Source organism: Bubalus bubalis, chromosome 13, assembly GCF_019923935.1.
Source record: "Bubalus bubalis isolate 160015118507 breed Murrah chromosome 13, NDDB_SH_1, whole genome shotgun sequence".
In the NCBI taxonomy this organism is placed as follows: domain Eukaryota; kingdom Metazoa; phylum Chordata; class Mammalia; order Artiodactyla; family Bovidae; genus Bubalus; species Bubalus bubalis.
The window spans coordinates 54,090,692-54,098,948 of record NC_059169.1 but is presented as its reverse complement, the minus strand read 5'-3'; the positions used below and the strand labels follow the sequence as shown (position 1 = coordinate 54,098,948).

At 44.0% G+C, this 8,257-nt stretch overlaps 1 long non-coding RNA gene across 1 annotated transcript; it reads left to right on the top strand.

Moving 5' to 3' along the window:
* Window positions 1-2,326: 2,326 nt before the first annotated feature.
* On the top strand, window positions 2,327-5,432 carry LOC123328985. Its single transcript, XR_006544053.1, has 2 exons — window positions 2,327-4,421; window positions 4,847-5,432. It is a non-coding gene; the product is annotated as an uncharacterized LOC123328985 (long non-coding RNA).
* The last annotated feature ends 2,825 nt before the right edge of the window (window positions 5,433-8,257 follow it).

Here is an 8,257-nt window from a genome sequence, read left to right as displayed (position 1 = left end):
GCATTTATTTTTCACAAGTGTCCTATGATATGTGTAAATTATTAAACTTATTTTACAGATTAAAAAAACACTGGGATGTTATGTAACAACATTTCTAATCTAGAAAATATTTATTAAGAGGTCTTAATGACTGAAACTATAATAATAATAGAATGTCATTTTTAAAGGAAGAATCGTTGTTGTTCAGTCACTAAGTCATGTCCCAACTCTGCAAGCCTGTGGACTGCATCACGCCAGGCTTCTCTGTCCAGCACTATCTTCCTGAATTTCCTCAAACTCATGTCCATTGAAAGTCAGTGATGCCATCCAACCATCTCATCCTCTGTAGCCCCCTTCTCCTCTTGCCCTAAGTTTTCCCCAGCATCAGGGTCTTTTCCAATGAGTCAGCTCTTCACATTAGGTGGCCAAAGTATTGGAGCTTCAGCTTCAGCATCAGTCCTTCCACTGAATGAATATTCAGGGTTGATTTCTTTTAGAATTGACTGGTTGGATCAAAAGGAAGGACAAAGAATAGCAAGAAGAGATAAAAAAGCCTTCTTCAGCGATCAGTGCAAAGAAATAGAGGAAAACAACAGAATGGGAAAGACTAGGGATCTCTTCAAGAAAATCAGAGATACCAAAGGAACATTTCATGCAAAGATGGGCTCGATAAAGGACAGAAATGGTATGGATCTAACAGAAGCAGAAGATATTAAGAAGAGATGGCAAGAATACACAGAAGAACTGTACAAAAAAGATCTTCACGACCCAGATAATCACGATGGTGTGATCACTGACCTAGAGCCAGACATCCTGGAATGTGAAGTCAAGTGGCCTTAGAAAGCATCACTATGAACAAAGCTAGTGGAGGTGATGGAATTCTAGTTGAGCTATTCCAAATCCTGAAAGATGATGCTGTGAAAGTGCTGCACTCAATATGCCAGCACATTTGGAAAACTCAGCAGTGGCCACAGGACTGGAAAAAGTCAGTTTTCATTCCAATCCCAAAGATAGGCAATGCCAAAGAATGCTCTAACTACCACACAATTGCACTCATCTCACACACTAGTAAAGTAATGCTCAAAATTCTCCAAGCCAGGCTTCAGCAATACATGAACCGTGAACTTCCAGATGTTCAAGCTGGTTTTAGAAAAGGCAGAGGAACCAGAGATCACATTGCCAACATCCACTGGATCATGGAAAAAGCAAGAGAGTTCCAGAAAAACATCTATTTCTGCTTTCTTGACTATGCCAAAGCCTTTGACTGTGTGGATCACAATAAACTGTGGGAAATTCTGAAAGAGATGGGACTACCAGACCACCTGATCTGCCTCTTGAGAAATTTGTATACAGGTCAGGAAGCAACAGTTAGAACTGGACATGGAACAACAGACTGGTTCCAAATAGGAAAAGGAGTACGTCAAGGCTGTATATTGTCACCCTGCTTATTTAACTTATATGCAAAGTACATCATGAGAAATGCTGGAGTGGAAGAAACACAAGCTGTAATCCAGATTGCCAGGAGAAATATCAATAACCTTAGATATGCAGATGACACCACCCTTATGGCACAAAGTGAAGAGGAACTCAAAAGCCTCTTGATGAAAGTGAAAGTGGAGAGTGAAAAAGTTGGCTTAAAGCTCAACATTCAGAAAACAAAGATCATGGCATCCGGTCCCATCACTTCATGGGAAATAGATGGGGAAACAGTGGAAAGAGTGTCAGACTTTATTTTTCTGGGCTCCAAAATCACTGCAGTTGGTGACTGCAGCCATGAAATTAAAAGACTCTTACTCCTTGGAAGGAAAGTTATGACCAACCTAGATAGCATATTCAAAAGCAAAGACATTACTTTGCCAACAAAGGTTCGTCTAGTCAAGGCTATGGTTTTTCCTGTGGTCATGTATGGATGTGAGAGTTGGACTGTGAAGAAGGCTGAGTGCCGAAGAATGGATGCTTTTGAACTGTGGTGTTGGAGAAGACTCTTGAGAGTCCCTTGGACTGCAAGGAGATCCAACCAGTCCATTCTGAAGGAGATCAGCCCTGGGATTTCTTTGGAAGGAATGATGCTAAAGCTGAAACTCCAGTACTTTGGCCACCTCATGCGAAGAGTTGACTCATTGGAAAAGACTCTGATGCTGGGAGGGATTGGGGGCAAGAGGAAAAGGGGACGACAGAGGATGAGATGGCTGGATGGCATCACTGACTCGATGGATGTGAGTCTCAGTGAACTCTGGGAGTTGGTGATGGACAGGGAGGCCTGGCGTGCTGCAATTCATGGAGTCTCAAAGAGTCAGACATGACTGAGCGACTGATCTGATATATTAACTTCTAGAAATGCAAAAGTAATGCTTAAAATGTAAATCTCTGAAAAAAACTCACAAGAAGAAATAGATGATCTGAATAGACCTTTGTCTATTACAAAGAATTGAATCAATAACTAATAACATAAAACAGAAAGCAAAAGTGGGTTCACTGGTGAATTCTATCAAACACTTAAGGAAGAAAGTGTACAAATGCTATACAATCTCCTTCAGAAAATAGAAGAGAGAATACTTCTTAACTCATTCTCTAAGGCCAGTGGTACTCTAATACCCAAACCAGACAAAGACATTACAAGAAAGAAAAACAACAGACTGATATTTCTCATAAACATAGATATAAAATACCTACCACATATTAGCACATAAAATTCAACAATGTATAAAAAAATCATGCATTATGACCAAGTGATATTTGTCGCAGATAGGCGACTCAGCTTCATCCTTCTTTCTCAAGATTGCTTGGCTCTTGGAGCTCTTTTGTGGTTCCAAACAAATTTTAGGACTGTTTTTTGTCTATTTCTGTGAAAAGTGTACTGGAATTTTTGTAGGAATTGCTTTTAATCTGTAAATTGTTTTGGGTAGTATGGACATCTTAACAATATTATTTCTTCTAATCCATGAGCATAGAATATCTTTCCATTTAGCCAGACCCTCAGGCAGCAGCTTCTAAAAGAAGTATACACAGCCCTGCGGGAGGGTGAGTGTAAGCCCCATTGGCCACCAGAACCAGGCTGTTGTAAAACCTGGGGCTCCAGACACACGTGGAAGCTTTTCTGGGAGATACCAGTGAGCTGGAGAAAGCGGGAGAGCACCCAGATGGTCCACAGGTCACATTGATTCCATCTGACTTTGGTTAATAGTGGCCTTCCAGTATTAAAGCAATATCTCATTATGGTTCAGATTTTCACTTACCTAGTGATTAGTGATGTTGAGCATCTTTTCATATGGTTCTTGGCCAGGCATCTGGGTTTTAAACTGTTACACAGTGCTAAAATTGTAGCTGTTTTCAGCCAATCCTCAAGTCATTTACAAGACTGCCCATGTCACCTGTTCTTGCCTGGAGAATCCCAGGGATGGGGGAGCCTGGTGGGCTGCCGTCTGTGGGGTTGCACAGAGTCGGACACAACTGAAGCGACTTAGCAGCAGCAGCACCTGCAATTGCTGTTCTAATGCTGTTGGGTTGGAGACCTTCACTGCAGCCCCAAGCATTTCTAGTTCAGTCACTGTGTGAGCGAGTGGATGGACACTCACTCAGAAGGACTTAAAGTCCTCTTTACAGAAGAAGGAATGCCCTATTACATGTGGACAACTCTAGGCCTGTGTGACTCCACCACTCTATTCTCCCATCCGTTTAAGGGAGAGAGAAGACCAACTTGACATAGATGCTGCGGGAAAGGGGAACACTTCCCAACGCATGTGAAGCTGGTGTTTCTCTGATTCCAAAGTCAGACAGATGCTGTCGGCTGAGGGCCCTCAGACCACCTTCTTGAAACACTTGACTTTGGCAGCGAGAGCAAGACTAGTGAAGCTGCAGCTGGAGTCCCGCTGGAGGCGGGCTGGGGAGGGGCGCAGGCTGCCCGCAGGTCAGTGGGGAAGACCCCAGAACGAGGCTTCCCAGCAGTGTGAATTCTTGGGTCCCATGGGTGACGCTGCAGCAGGAGGGGCCTCCTTCAGAAGCATCTGAGTGCTGTGCAGTGTCTTTTTCCTTCTTTGACGTTTCATTTGTGTTCTATTGAGGGACATGCACCTTCCCACTAGACAGAACAGAACGAATAGTTGCTCTGCTTTTTCATCAAAGTAGAGTTTTTCTGGCAGTTTTGCAGTGGTTGACATGGCTTAACCACTTTCACAAAACTCCTCCCCATTCTTTTTCCGCCTGTTTTGTCCTGAGGTCTTAGGTTCCCGTGGTCCCCGAGTTCCGCAGCTGTGGGAGGAGAGGGGCTTGTGCTTGCTCCCCGAGCTGTGCTACCTGCTGCGGACAGCAGGGGACCAAAAGCCCCTGAGGTCCCGTCCGCATCATCTTGGACGCTCATCTTCCCACGAAACCTCCCCAGGAGGAGGGGTGACACCAAGAAGAAGGAGAAAAGCTAGAACTGGAGTTGATGCTGGGACCTGCAGGTGACCTTCCGGGGGAGATGTGGGTGGGGACAAGCCCCGAGGGCCCGGGCCCGGTGCTTGGCCCTCCCTGCTCTTAGCTACTGGTGCTTAGGCAACCACAGGGCTGGGATTTCTGGCAAAGCTTTCTCCATTTTACTCATCTGGGAGTGCTCAGCGCTTCACATGAATTATTGCGTGGAAGGCTCACAAAAACCTGGTGAAGTAAATCCCACTCTTCTTTCAGGTGTGGAGACCCTGCGGCCAGCTGGGAGCCCAGGGATGCAAGTGGGTCCAGCAAGGGCAGTTCAAGGCGCCTTCCCTTGGCGTCCTTGTCAGTACAGCTCTGGGGCGTGCCCTTAGGATTCAGAGCTGCTTGGCCCTGTGATGCACGAGGCTCCCTAGGCTTTGATGTCAGGTCATCTGGAGGTGCCCTCTCCCTTCCACAGGTGCCAGCAGCCTGGCATGTGGCCAGACCTGAGGTCTCAGCACCGCCCTCTCTGATTACCTGGCATGAGATGCAGAATGCCCGGGTGGCTCGGTGTCCAGGACACAAACTCCTCTGAGGAGCTCCCCACCTTGAAGGAGCGGCCAGATCCCACATTTTCAGCTCTACACTCAACTTGCAAGTACACTGAGGATGAGTCATGTTCACGTATCACCCAGATGAGAAAGCACCTTCTCCTCAGACCTCATCTATACAGAGGAGTGATCACTGGTTGCACTGATCTTTCAAGACCATTTTTTATGATTGCTTATTTCCTGAAATGTTTTATTTTTTATCAAAATCACAATAATAATTATACAAAATTCAGAAGAAAATATCAAAGTGAAAGAAGAATTTTAAAAAATTATCCATAACCGTGTCAGGTATAGTAATAACCACTGTGAATATTTTGGTGTTTTTCATTCATTTTGTGTATATACACATATATTAAATATGTGAAAATATGGAATGACATTATTACATTTATTTGATAATCTTCTTCTAAACATTTCATCAACATACACTACAGAAAAATGCACTACCTCCTTTTTTACCCAGTACATAGCAATCACCTTAACCCATCATTATATCCTCTTCTGCACCGGAGTGTTTGATAACTGCAGCATTCCTCCGTGAACCTGCCACTCTCTGGTATTCTGGAATTTCCTGCAGTCAAATAACTTTCTAATATGAATTTCAGCTCTTCAGGAGGACTCTTTCTCTTTTTTTGGCTGTACTGCATGGCTTGCAGGATCTTAGTTCCCTGGCCAGGGATTGAACCCACGCCCTCAGCACCTCAGCAGTAAAAGCACAGAGTCCTAATTACTGGACTGCCATGAAATTCCCCAGTAGAACTCTTTTTCAAAAAACATTTACCTATTTATTTTTGGCTGTGCTGGGTTTTCGTTGGTGCTCAGGCTTTCTCCAGTTGCGGAGAGCAGGGACTACTCTCTCGTGGTTCTCCGGCTTCTCACTGCGATGGCTTCTCTTGTGGTGGAGCACGGGTTCTAGGATGCTCAGGCTTCCATAGTTGCAGCACGTGGGCTCAGTAACTGTGGCTCTGAGGCTCTAGAGCACAGACTCAATAATTGTGGCCCACAGGCCTTGCTGCTCCTTGGCATGTGGGATCTTCCCAGATCAGGGAATTGGCAGGCGGATTCTTCACCACTGAGCCACCAGGGAAGCCCTAGTAAGATAATGCTAATAAGCATGTCTGGGTTTGGGGCCCAGGAATCTTCACTTTAAATAAGCCCATCTAGAAAGTCTTATGAGCATTAAAGTTTGAGAGAACCTGGCCTTTCACCACTTTAAATGTGAGCATTCCTTCTTGGTGTGTCATTTTCCAGATTGGTTGCGGTGGTAGCCCTCATGTTCTTCATGAAAGGAGCTTTGCGTTTTTCCGTAGCTCCTAGATTGTAGGGTCTCTGCTTAGCAGGAGGTTGTGTGGAGATGAGATGCCTTAGAGGGGCGAGCCGGCTCCATCACTTGCTTACCCACTTTTACCCTCAGAGCCTGGATTATCTTGCAAAACGTTGATGGTGAAGATAATTATCTCCCGGGGATGCTCCAAGGACTGCTTGAGATAATGCTTGAGAAGTCTCTGCAAAACAAAACCTGCTCTACAATTTTTTTACCATTATTATTCTCCACAGTTCTACCCTTTTCCCTCTCAGCCATAGAGGGGTCCTGGGTAACAGTTGCTCCTACACCTGTGATGTCCTGTATAGCAGCCGCATGTGACTTCTGAACATTTAAAATGTGGCTAGTCTGGGGAATTCTCTGGTGGTCCAGTGGTTGGGACTCTGTGCTTCCACTTCAGGGACCCTAGGTTTGATCCCTGCTCTGGGAACTAAGACCCCACAAGCCACACAGGTTGGCCAAAAAAAAAAGTAACAGGTCTGAATATTATTAGGTTTTATTTTTTAACATTTATTAAAATATAGTTGATTTACAATGTTGTGTTACTTTTGGGTGTACAGCAAAGTGATTCAGTTATACAAATAATACATGTATGTTGTTCTTTAGATTCTTTTCCATTATAGGTTATTTGTTGTTGTTTAGTCACCAAGTCGTGTCCGACTCTTCTGGTGCCCCATGGACTATAGCCCACCAGGCTCCTCTGTCCATGGGTTTCTCCAGGCAAGAATACTGGAATGAGTTGCCATGCCCTCATCTAGGGATTGAACCCATGTCTCCTACACTGTCAGGTAGGTACTTTACCACTGAGCCACTAGGGAAGCCCACTTATTGTTCATTATAAGATACTAAATATAACTCCCTGTGTTATACAGTAGGTCCTTGTTGGTTATCTGTTTTATATATGGTAGTGTATATTTGTTAATTCCAAATTCAGTTTATCCCTCCTTGCCTTTCCCCTTTGGAAAGGTAGGTTTGTTTTCTATGTCTATGAATCTATTTCTTTCTCATAGATAAGTTCATTTGCATTAATTTTTTTTTAGATTCCACATATAAACAATATATGAAACTTGTCTGACTTCACACAGTATGATAATCTTTAGGTTCATCTGTTGCTATGAAAGGCATTATTTCATTCTTTTTATGGCTAAGTAGTATTCTATTATATATACATACTACATCTTTGGGGCTTTCCTGGTGGCTCAGTGGTAAAGAATCCACCTGCAATTTGAGAGACCTGGGTTCAATCCCTGGGTTGGGAAGATCCCCTGGAAGAGGGCATGGCAACCTACTCCAGTATTCTTGCCTGTAGAATCCCCATAGTCTGGTGGGCTACAGTCCATGAGGTCACAAAGAGTCAGACACAACTGAGCGACTGAGCACACAGCATACCCACCTCTTTATCCATTCCCCTGTCAATGGACATTTAGGCTGCTGCCTTGCCTTTTGGCTATTGTAAATAGTGCTGCTATGAACATGAGAGGTGCAGATATCTTTTTGAATTAGAGTTTTCTCCAGATATATGCCCAGGAGTGGGATTGCTAGATCATATGGTAGTTCTGTTCTTAGTTTTTTAAGGAGCCTCCATACTGTTCTCCACAGTGGCTCCACCAACTTACATTACAAAGAACATATATATACATGTATAACTGAGTCATTTTGCCATACAGCAGAAATTAACACAACACTGTAAATCAAATATACCTCAATAAAATTTCAAGAAAGCAAAAACAAAAACTAATCAGTGGTCGCCCAGGGCTTGAATTTACTACAAAGGGGCTTGATGAACGTTTTGTATCATAGGAAAAGTTCTATATCTTAACTGTGGTACCCAGCTTAGATATTTGCCTGAAGTCACTTACAGAGGAGAATTCTCTGGTGGCCTAGTGGTTAGGACTTGGTGCCTTCACTGCCAAGGGCCGGGATTCAATCCCTGATTGGGAAACCGAGATCCTAC